Source organism: Loxodonta africana, chromosome 12, assembly GCF_030014295.1.
Source record: "Loxodonta africana isolate mLoxAfr1 chromosome 12, mLoxAfr1.hap2, whole genome shotgun sequence".
NCBI lineage: Eukaryota > Metazoa > Chordata > Mammalia > Proboscidea > Elephantidae > Loxodonta > Loxodonta africana.
The window spans coordinates 92,594,630-92,606,934 of NC_087353.1; the positions used below are offsets into that span (position 1 = coordinate 92,594,630).

At 40.1% G+C, this 12,305-nt stretch overlaps 1 protein-coding gene across 8 annotated transcripts in view; it reads right to left on the minus strand.

Moving 5' to 3' along the window:
• Positions 1-12,305, minus strand: part of MAD1L1 (mitotic arrest deficient 1 like 1) — a 492,384-nt gene that overhangs the window by 426,439 nt on the left and 53,640 nt on the right. The gene's annotated exons all lie outside the window — the stretch shown is intronic.

Below are 12,305 nucleotides of genomic sequence, written 5' to 3' on the forward strand. Positions count from 1 at the left end.
GAAAAGGCCACTGCCAAGTAAGCACATTTATAGGTGATGTCACGGCAACGAGCTCAGGGTGAGGATACAGTGACCTGAGAAATGTGAGGGATGAAGCCACAGGCTGGGAGGGGAAGGAAGCAGGGAGTCAGCAGGGAGACAGGGTACCGCTGCCAGAGACAGGGACAGGGGAAACACAGCGGCTCCCGGCTCCTGACAGGCAGAAGCACTGGGGTGGGCCTGGTTATTGCAGGGATCAAACAATAGATCCCTCCTTTCAACATTCTGAGCAGCTCAGTTAGAATACAGGTAACTTGGCAAGCCAGGCAGAGCTTAATACTGCCTCAAAAGGACCCAATTGTCCTTGCTTCTACATTTCTGGCGGCTCCCACCAAAGAATGGAATAGAAAAGAGAATCCGGGAGAAAAGTCTGAGAACCCCCATTTTCAAATGAAGAGCAGTCACAGCAGCAGTAGCAGCTACTAAGAAGTCCTAAGCACCATGCTGAACGCCAATGAGACCATACTGCTATCATCCTTACTTTACAGATAACAGCACCGGTGACCAATACAGCCAAGCAATCTGCCTACAGTCACAGGTCACACAGCTAAACGAGGTAGAACTAGGACGCAAACACAGCCTCCTAACCAGCAAGCTAGAAAGCCATTCTGTGGTGTCAGAGCCAAAGTCTGGACATGCACGCACACGAGCGTGTACTCACGCAGACACATGCACACACACACAGGTGTGCACGCACACACACCCTGCACAGCCACTATAACTTTATGACCCGGAAAAGTGCCTCGTGATTTACAGAAGAGAAACATTTTCATCATCTCTTTGCCATTGAAAAAAAAAAAGAAAGAAATAGTACCAGAGATGGAGTTGGAAGATGATGTTGTCCCTGCTCAAATTCAGGCTCAGCTGCTGTGTCCCCATCTGAGCCTCTAGTAAGGGTGCATCACTTCCCAACAGGCTGCTGGGAGGGAGGGTGAGATCAGGCAGCACAGGACCAGGCCCACGGAAGATGTAATAAATGCGCCAAATCTGAACAACGGTTCTGTAGCATGCGCTAACGAGCTAATTACCTGTGGAGACAAGGTCTGCTATGAAGGGCAGATACAATAACAACACTTCTGGCACACAGGTCCCTGCACCAAATCAAAACTAAACCTGTTGCCATCAAGTCAATTCCAACTCATAGCAACCCTACAGAACAGAGTAGAACTGCCCCATTGGGGTTCCAAAGAGTGGCTGGTGGATTTGAACTGCTGATGTTTTGGTTAGCAGCTGAGCTCTGAACCATAACCCACGCTTTTTAAAAGCAAAATGAGAATTCTTTCTGCAAATGCCCTCCTCCTGCAAATGCAAGTCGGACTCCAAGATACAGGAAAAGAGAAGAAAGGAGACTGGTTTGGTTTAACAGGAGGTAGCCCACCATTCTCCTCACCCCAGACACTTGCAGGGTGCAAGGTCAAGGAAAACTTTAGGGCCTGAAACGAAACCACTGATCCCCAAATTCCAACATCAAGACTCACATCTAACAGGACAGTACTCACAATTCACAAAGCACCGCTGATCACATGTGGGCCTCACAACAGTTCTTGAGTAGGAAAGACAGGTGATGTTACAATCATGCGAACTACGCCATGCGAACTAGTACCTGGTAAAGTAGGGTCCTATTTCCCTACCGTGAAGGCTTCTCTTACCTTTCCCGCTCCAGGTGCATCTCTTCCCACATTCTCCCACAAACAGTCCCCAAACACCAGTCAGGGTAATAAGAGATGGAAGAGACCATGAAGATGTGTCTCAGGCCTTGAAGGCCCCAGTGGTCAGAAGAACTCTGTCCTCTTCTCCTTATAAGGGGAAGGTGGGCATCAGCCACACACTGTTATAGCACTCAGGGGCACAGACAGCAGGTGCTTTCAACCTTCCCTGACCATATGTCCTCAGTGAAGACCCTGGTTCCTGGTGCAGAGTGTCCTATTTCATGAACTACTACTATCTGTCTTTTGTTTTTTTTAATAAAATGCATCCTTTACTTGGGGAACATCTAGCTCAACTGGCATAACATAGTTTATAAAGAAAATGTTTTACATTCTACTTTGGTGAATAGTGTCTGGGGTCTTTAAAACTTATGTAAGTGGCCATCTAAAATACTCCACTGGTCCCACCCTCTCTGGGGCAAGGAAGAATGAAGAAAACCAAAGACACAAGGGAAAGATTAGTCCAAAGGACTAATGGACCACAACTACCACACCTTCACCAGACAGAGACCAGCACAACTAGATGGTACCCGGCTACCACCACCAACTGCTCTGGTAGGGATCACAATAGAGGGTCCTGGACAGAGCTGGAAGGAAATGTAGAACAAAATTAAAATTCACAAAAAAAAGACCAGACATACTGTGCTGAAAGAGACTGAAGAAACCCTAAGAGTATGGCCCCCGGACACACTTTTAACTCAGTACTGAAGTCACTCCTGAGGTTCATCCTTCAGCCAAAGATTACACAGGCCTATAAAACAAACAGTAATACACGTGGCTTAACCATGTATATGAGACTAAATGGGCACACCAGCCCAGGGGCAATGACAAGAAGGGAGGAGGGAACAGGTAAGCTGGACAAACGGAAATGGGGAACGCAAGGTCGAGGAGGGGAGAGTGTTGACATATCGCAGGGCTGGTAACCAATGTCTCAAAACGATATATGTATTACTTGTTTGATGAGAAACTAATTTGCTCTATAAACCTTCACCTGAAGCACAATTAAAAAAAAAAAGTGCATCCTCTAGCTTTCTGAGAAAGGATATGAGGGAGATAAATTTTTTAGGATTTTGCAAATCTGAAAGTATCTTTATTTGGCTCTCTCATTTGATTGTTAGTTTGACTGGGTATAGAATTCTTGTTTGAAAATTAGTTTCCTTCACTCTTGAAGGCACTGCTCCATTGCCTCCTACATTCCAAAGTTGCTGTTCAGAAGTCTGAAGCATGAGGAAACTCTTCAGGTGACTGGTATGCTCACTATCTTGATCGTGATGATGGTTTCACAGGTGTATCCATATGTTAAAACTTACTAAACTCAACACTTTAAATACATACAGGTTGTTGTAGGTCAATTTTATCTCGATTTTTAAAAACAGCTATTGTAAGTAAACTCAAAGATAAAAGGGAAAATATCAACAAAATAAAGAGAGAAACTAAAGATACACAAAAGATCAAAATGGAACTATTAGTAATAAAAAACACAACATCTTTAATGAAAACTACCTGGGACATAATTAACAGCAGATGAGACACTGCAGAAGAGAGATCACAGAATGTTTAGACACAGAGATACGTACTATCAGACAAGAAACGTGGAGTGAGAAAAGACTGAAAAGATGGCTTCTGTAACCTGGGGGATAATATGAGGCACTCTGACACATGTGTACATAAAATTATATGTAGTTAGTATCTCAGGAGACAAGAAGAGGGAGGAGAGATGGGGAAAAAAATAAGGAATAATGGCTAAATTTTACCAAATTTCATGAAAACTATAAACCCACAAATCTAAGAAGCTCAGTGAACTCAAATTAGAAGAAAAATGGAAAAAAAAAAAAAAAAAAACCCACACCAAGTCATATAACTATCAAATCACTGAATACCAGCAAAAACAGAACATCCTCAATTCAGCCAGAGAAAAAGGCACATTACATATAAAGGAAGAAATGTAAGAGTAACAGAAGATTTCTCATCAGAAACTATGAAAACCAGAAGACAATGAGAGGGCACCTTTACAGTGCTGGAAGTCAAAAACCACCAACCCAAAATTACAAAACCCAGCCAAAAATATCCTTCAAATATGAAGGTGAAATCAAAACTTTTTCAGATAAACAAAAACATAAGAATTATTTCCATGAGACTTTTACTCCAAGAAATATCGAAGGGAGTTCTAAAGGCAAAAAGAAAGTGATACCAGATGGAAATGTGGGTATACACAAAGGAATGAAGAGCACTAGGAATGGCACATGTGTGAAGTAATCAAAAAAACATTTTTTTCTCAATTCTTGTTTTTCTTAAAAGATCATTCTCTGTTTGGAGCAAAAGGAATAACAATGTATTGCGGGGACTAGAACATACGCAGAAATAAGGTGTATGACAACAACAGCACAAAAGATGGGAGGAGAAACAAGTATTCTAAAACACAAGAACCTAATAACCAAAATACATACCAAACTTCAACAACTTAACAACAAAAAAAAAAATGATAGTAACAGTAACAATGGGCAAAAGACTTGAATAGATACTTCACCAAAGAACACATTCAAATGGCCACCAAATACATGAAAACATGCTCAGCATCATTAGCCATCAGATAGATGAAAATCGAAATCACAATGAGATCATTCACTCCCACTAGGCCCGTCTAATAGTTTGTCACACTGTGGTAGCTTGCATGTTGCTGTGATGCTAGAAGCTATGCCACTGGTATTTCAATACCAGCAGGGTCACCCATGGTGTGCAGGTTTCTACTGAGCTTCTAGATTAGGGCCGACTAGGAAGAAGGACCTGGTGCTCTACTGCTGAAAAAACTGGCCAGTGGAAACCTTATAAATAGCAGCAGAACACTGTCTATGGTCTGACATAGCGCCAGAAGATGAGGCCCTCAGGCTGGAAAGCACTCAAAATACGACAGGGGAAGAGCTCCATCCTCAAAGTAGAGTCGACCTTAATGACAAGGGTGGAGTAAAGCTTTTGGGACCTTCGTTTGCTGATGTGGAACAACTCAAAATGAGACAAAACAGCTACAAACATCCACCAATAATTGGCATGTGGAATGTACGAAGCATGAATCCAGGAAAATTGGACATTGTCAAAAATGAAATGGAACACATAAAGATCAATACCCTAGACATTACTGAGCTGACATGGACTGATACTGGCCTTTTTAAATCAAACAATCATATGGTCTACTATGCTGGGAATGACAAACTGACGAGGAATGGTGTCACAGTCATTGTCAAAAAGAACATTTCAAGATACATCCTGGCAAAATAGACATGAAAATAGAGAGTGGAGGGAGGGAGCAGGCTGTCTCATTAGGGGGAGAGCAATTGGGGGTATGTAGCAAGGTGCATATAAGTTTTCGTATGGGAGACTGACTTGATTCGTAAACTTTCACATAAAGACAATTAAAATTAAAAAAAAAAAGACATCCTGAAGTACAATGCTGTCAGTGATAATATCTATGTGCCTACAAGGAAGACCAGTTAATGTGCTTATTATTCAAATTTATGCACCAACCACTAATGCCAAAAATAAGGAAATTGAGGATTTTTACCAACTTCCACAGTTTGAAATTGATCAAACATGCAATCAAGATGGAATGATAATTACTGGCAACTAGAATGCAAAACTTGGAAACAATGAAGGTAGCTGGAAAATAAGGCCTTCGCGATAGAAAAGACACAGGAGAGTGCCTGATAGAATTTTGCAAGACCAACAACATATTCATTGCAAATACCTTTTTTCAACAATATAAACGGCAACTACACACGTGGACTTCACTGGATAGAAAACACAGGAATCAAATCTACTACATCTGTGGAAAGTGACGATGGAAAAGCTCAATATCATCAGTCAGAACAAGGCCAGGGTCTGACTGAAGAACAAACTATCAATTGCTCATATACAAGTTCAAGCTGAAACTGAAGAAAATTAAAACAAGTCCACAGGAGCTAAAGTACGACTTTGAGTATACCCCACATGAATTGAGAGACCATTTCAAGGACAGATTTGATGCGCTGAATGCTAATGACCAAAGACTAGATGAGTTGCGGGATGACATCAAAGGCATCATGCATGAAAAAAAGCAAAAGGTCATTAAAAAGAGAGGAAAAAAAAAAAGACCAAAATGGATATCAGAAGAGACTCTGAAACTTGCTCTTGAATGTACAGTAGCTAAAGCAAATGGAAAAAAAATGATGCAGTAAAAGAGCTGAACAGATTTCAAAGGGGAGCTCAAGAAGACAAAGTAAAACATTATAATAAACTGTGCAAACAACTGGAGATAGGAAACTAAAAGGGAAGAATATGCTCCGCATGTCTCAAGCTGAAAGAACAGAAGGAAAAATTCAAGGCTCGAGCTGCATATTTTGAAGGATTCCATGGGCAAAATACTGAATGATGCAGGGAGCATCAAAAGAAGATGGAAGGAATACACGCAGTCACTGCACCAAAGAGAACTGGTCAATATTCAACCACTTCAGCAGGTAACATACAATCAAGAACCAATGGTGCTGAAGGAGAAAGGCCAAGCTGCACCGAAGGCGCTGGCAAAAAACAAGGCTCCAGGAATTGACGGAATAACAACTGAGATGTTTCAACACACAGATGCAGCACGGAAGTGCTCACTCGTCTATGCCAAGAAATCTGGAAGACAGCTACCTGGCCAACTGACTGGAAGAGATTCATGTTTGTGTCCATTCCAAAGAAAGGTGATCCAACAGAATGCAGAAACTATCGAACAATATCATTAATACCACATACAAGTAAAATTTTGAGGAAGATGATTCAAAAACATCGCAGCAGTACATCAACAGGGAACTGCCAGGAATTCAAGCCAGATTCAGAAGAGGACGTGGAACAAGGGATATCACAGCTGATGTCGGGTGGGTCTTGTTTGAAAGCAGAGAATACCAGAATGATGTTTACCTGTGTTTTACTGACTATGCAAAGGCCTTTGTGTGAATCATAACAAATTATGGATATATTGCAAAGAATGGGAATTCCAGAACACTTAATGGCACTCATAAGGAACCTGTACATAGATCAAGAGGCAGTCATTTGAACAGAACAAGGGGATACTTCATGGTTTAAAATCAGGAAAGGTGTGTGTCAGGGTTGTATCTTTTCACCATACTTATTCAATCTGTACGCTAAGCAAATAATCTGAGAGTTAGACTACATGAAGAAAAACATGGCATTGAGATTAGAGGAAGACTCACTAACCGGAGACATGTAGATGACACAACCTTGTTTGCAGAAAGTGAAACGACTTGAAGTACTTACTGATAAAGATCAAAGACTACAGCCTTCCATTTGGATTACACCTCAAAGAAAACAAAAATTCTCACAACTAGATCAATAAGCCACGCTATGATAAATGGAGAAAATACTGAAGTTGTTAAGGATTTCATTTTAATTGAATATACCATGAATGCTCAGGGAAGCAGCAGTCAAGAAATGAAACAATGTACTACATTGGGCAACTCTGTTGCAAAAGACCTCTTTAAAGTCTTAAAAAGTGAAGATATCACTTTAAAAGACTAAGCTGTGCCTGACCCAAGCCAGGATATCTTCAATTGCCTCATATACATTCAAAACATGGACAATTAATAAGACCAAAGAATTGATGCCTTTGAATTGTCGTATTGGTGATGAATACTGAATATACCATGGATTGCCAGAAGAACAAATAAGTCGGTCTTGGAAGAAGTACAACTAGAGTGCTCCTTAGAAGCAAGAATGGACAGACTTCATCTCACATACTTTGGACATGTTACTAGGAAGGACCAGACCCTAGCAAAGGACACCAAATCGGTAAGGTAGAAAAAAAGGGTGAGCAAAAAAGAGGAACACCCTTGACAAGATGAATTGACACAGTGGCTGTAAAAATGAGCTCAAGCATAACAATTGTGAGGATGGGCCAGAAGTAGGCAGTGTTTCATTCTGTTGTACACAGGGTCACTATGAGTCGGAACTGACTCGAAAGCACCTAACAACAGGATGGTTAAGATTAAAAAAAAAAAAAGACAATAATAAATGGTGAGGATGTGGGGAAGTTGGAACCCTTATCCATGGCTGGTGGGAATGCAAAATGGTGCATCCGTTGTGGAAAACTGTGTGGCAGTTCCTCAAAAAACTAAAAGTAGAACTACCACATGACCCAACGATTCCACTTCTAGGTATATGCCCAAAAGACTTGAAAGCAGAGACTCAAGAAGAGACTTGTACACCAATGTTCACTGCAGTACTATTCACAGTGGCCAAAATGTAGAAACAACCTAAATGCCCATCAACATATGAATGGATAAACAAAATGTGGTACATATATACAGTGGAAAACTACTCAGCCAGTAAGAGAAACAAAGTGTTGATACAGGTGATAGTATGGACGGAGCTTAAAGACAGTATGATAAACAAAATAAGCCAATCATAAAAGAACAAATATTGTACGACCTCACTCATATAAAAAGACAAGAAAAGGCAAATATACAGAGATCCAAGTTTATTAGTGGACACCAGGGGCAAGAGGGAGGGGGAATAGAACGGTTAAAGGTGATGGAAATATCGCATTGGTTAAGGGTGAGGTTTCACAGCTGATTGTTGTAATTGGTCTCAATAACTTGTATGACTGTAACAAGTTGAACTGGGAAAAGCTGTGTGATAGGTATGTTTACAAGAATGACAAAAAAGAAAAAGTAACTACTGAGGCTGCTTATGTACAACCAAATGCATCACGGGATTTGGTTCCTTGGTTTGGAGGTTTAGGATCCTGGTTTAATGGGACATCCTGGTTAATTTGCCTAATGCTGTGTTTAGCGCTTCTGTTCTACCTTCTCTTTCATTTCGTAGTCCCTGGGGTCTTCAAAGCTTGCAAGCAGCCATCCAAGACACAACCATTGGTCGCTACTTACCCAGAACAACAGCGGAAAAAGGAGACTCAGGAATAGGAGGAAGATATGGAATGTGTGGATAACTGCCTCTACGAACAACTGCCTCCTTTGCCATGAGACTAGAACTGGATGGTGACCGACTATCATTACTGAACATTTTGATCAAAGATTCCATAGAAGAATCCTGTTCAAAAGGGAGAGAATACAGAAAAGAATTTCCAATTCTCATGGACTCCAGACTTTCTGAAGCCATGGAGGGTGAATGAACCTGTGAAACTATTGCCCTGAGATAATCTTTAAACCTTAAATCAAAAATATTCCCTGAAGTCATCTTAAAACCAAACAGTTTAGCTTAACTAGTAAAAAATGGCCTGCCTTGAGAATAATGCCCTTTTAAGAACAATCTATATGGGATCATACTGACAAGAGCAACTGAATAGATTAGACAGGAACCTTAGGCGGCAGTGAGTGTATGTTAAAAAGAGAAGAACAACTTAGGAAAGGAGACTGAGAATGCTTGTACAACTCAAAAAATATAATTTGTATCACTAAGTTGTACATGCAGAAACTGTATTGGTGTATGTTTTGCTGTGTATATTCTCAACAACAACAAAATAAAATCTAGGGGAAAAAAAGTAAATTGTCTGAACAATCCAATAAAAGGCACAAATTCTCAGGCTGGCTAGAAAAGCAAAACCCAATTACATGCTGTCTACAAAAAAATTTAAATATAAAGAGACCAACCCAGACAAACCAAACCCAGTGCAGTCGAGCTGATTCCAACTCATAGCGACCCTATAGGAGAGAGTAGAACTGCCCCATAGAGTTTCCAAGGAGCGTCTGGCGGATTCAAACTGCCAATCCTTTGGTTAGCAGCCATAGAACTTAACCACTACGTCACCAGGGTTTCCGATAAAAAGACAGATAGGCTAAAGGTAAAACAATGGAAAAAGACATACTTGGCAAACACTAAGGAAGCCTGAGCGTCTACGTTAATATCAAACACAATCGACTTCAGCGATATCACTAGAAATACAGAGGTACGTTTCATAATGATTAAAGGGTCAAGACATCACAAAAACATAACAATCCTTAATGTGCATGCACCCAGTAACAGAGCTTCAAAGTATATGAAGCAAGAACTAAACAGAATTGAAAGGAGAAATATATAGATCCACAGTTAAAGTTGGAAACTTCAAAACCCCTGTTTCAATAATTCATAGAAGAAGCAGAGAAATCAATAGGCATATAGATGGTGGGAACAACACTATCAACCAACCTGACCTAACTGACACTTAGGGAACATACTATCAAACAACAAAGGAATAAACATTCTTTTCAAGGTTACACGGAGCATTCATCAAAGTAGACCATGTTCTGAGCAACAAACAAGTCTCATTAAATTTAAGAGGACTGGAATCATACAAAGAATGTTCTCTGACAACAATGAACTTAAACTAGAAACAAGTAACAAAAAAAAAGAAAGAAATTGGCAAAATTCTCCAGTATGTTGAAATTAAACAACACATTTCTAAATAACCCAAGTTAAAAAAAAAAAAAACAGAAATTAGAAAATATTTTTACCTGAACGAAATTTAAGACATAGCATATAAAAATCTGCAGCAAACTTAAGGCCTTACATGCTTATACTTGAAAGGAAGAAACATCTCAAATCAAGAAACTAAGATTCTACCTTAAAGCCCAGAGAAAAAAGAAAATTAAGTAAGCAGATGAAAGGAAATAATGAATATCAACATAGAAATCAAAGAGATGGTTCTACTCTGAAACACTTGGAGTCACCATGAGCTGGAATCAACTCAAGCAACTGCTCTTTTTTTTTTTTTTTAGAAACCAATGAAATAGAAAATGGACTGACAATAAGAAAAATAACAAAATCAAAAGTTGGTTCTTTGAGATCAATAAAATGGATAACTTCTAGCCAGTCTGAGAAAAAAGAGACACAAATTACTAGTATTAGGAATAAAAGAGGAGCCATCACAATGGATCCTATGATATACATGGACAACAAAAGAATGTTATGAAAAATATTATGCCAACAAATTTGATAATATAAATAAAATGGCCAAATTCCCTGAAAGGTATGAACTACCACAGCTCATTCAGAAAGACACCGATAATCAGAATAACCCTACGTCTATTAAAGAAATTGATTTTATAGTAAAAAATCTTCCTAAAAGAAAACCCAGTGGGTCCAGGTGGCTTCACTGGTGAATTCTACCAAACATTTAAGGAAGAATTAAAAACCTTTAAGAAAACAGACAAGGGGACATTTCCCAACTCATTTGGGGATAACATGAAAACCAAAAGAGGCTCAATGAGACCCAAATTACCTTGATACCAAAAGCAGACAAAGATACTACAAGGAAAGAAAACTACAAAGCAATATCCCTCATGTACATATATGAGAAGATGTTTACTATCCATCAGTCGGTCACTAGGGAAATGGAAATTCAGACCACAATGAGGTATACCCAGTAAACCCATTGCAAAAAATGTAGAATGGCTAAAATTAAAAGGACGTAAGACCAAATCTTGCCCAGATGTGGAGAAACAGGAGTTCCCATACTTGGGTGGTCAGGAGACAAAATGGTACATACAGCCACTTTGGAAAAGAGTCCAGCCGTTCCTTATAAAGTTAAAATATACTTGCCATATCATCCAGCAATCCTACTCCTAAGTATTTACCCAAGAGACATGAAAACATGTGTACAAAGGCTTATACGCAAACGTTCACAGAAGCTTTATTTGTAATAACCAAACACTGGGCAAACAAATTATGGTGTATCCATTCCATACGAAAAGGAACAAACAACGGAGAAATGCAACAACATGGATGAGTGCTTTTGAGGAAATACAATGCTAAGAGAATGGCCCAGCCCAAAAAAGACCACATGCTGTATGATTCCCCTTACAGGGAATTCCAGAGGAGCCGAAAGAAACTGTAGTGCTCAGAAGCAGCTCAGCTGTGCCAGAGGACAGCAGCCGAGGGAGGGGATGGCTGCACAGGTGCCCTGCACCTTGACTTTGGGGGTAGTTACATGACAGTTACGCTTGTCAAACCTCATAGAAGTGGACATGTTTTCAGTGTTAATTTTTCTACATGTAAACCATACCTCAATAAACCTGATTAAAAAAGAAAAACACAATACCTGTGTAATAATGCCTTTACAGGCAGTTCCCAGGATTACAAAGGAGATCCATTCTTAAGTGTGTCTTCAAGTCGAGTTTGTAGCTAAGTCGGAACAGGTGCACAAGATTCTTATTTAGCCTCACGTTAGTGCAAGAAAAGGCTCAAAGCCTTTTCAGTGATTTAAAAGCTGCATGTGCAGCCGGTGAAGGTGGCTGTGATGAAGACCTGGTTGCAGGTAGGGGTAGGCTCGATCCTTTCAAAGTGAGGACAAATTTACGTAACGTTAAAGGGCAAGTATTGCTTGTCCAGAAGTCGGACACTGTGCAACCCAGGGACTTACTATATAGGCATTTTTGTCTGTACAGGCCTACCTAGAAGGAGACGTGCCATGTTGCTGCTATTGTTGCTATCAACCGACCTGACCTAACTGACACTTAGGGAACACTCTATCAAACAACAATGGAACAAACATTCTTTTCAAGGGTACATGGAGCATTCATCAATGAGTCTACTCTG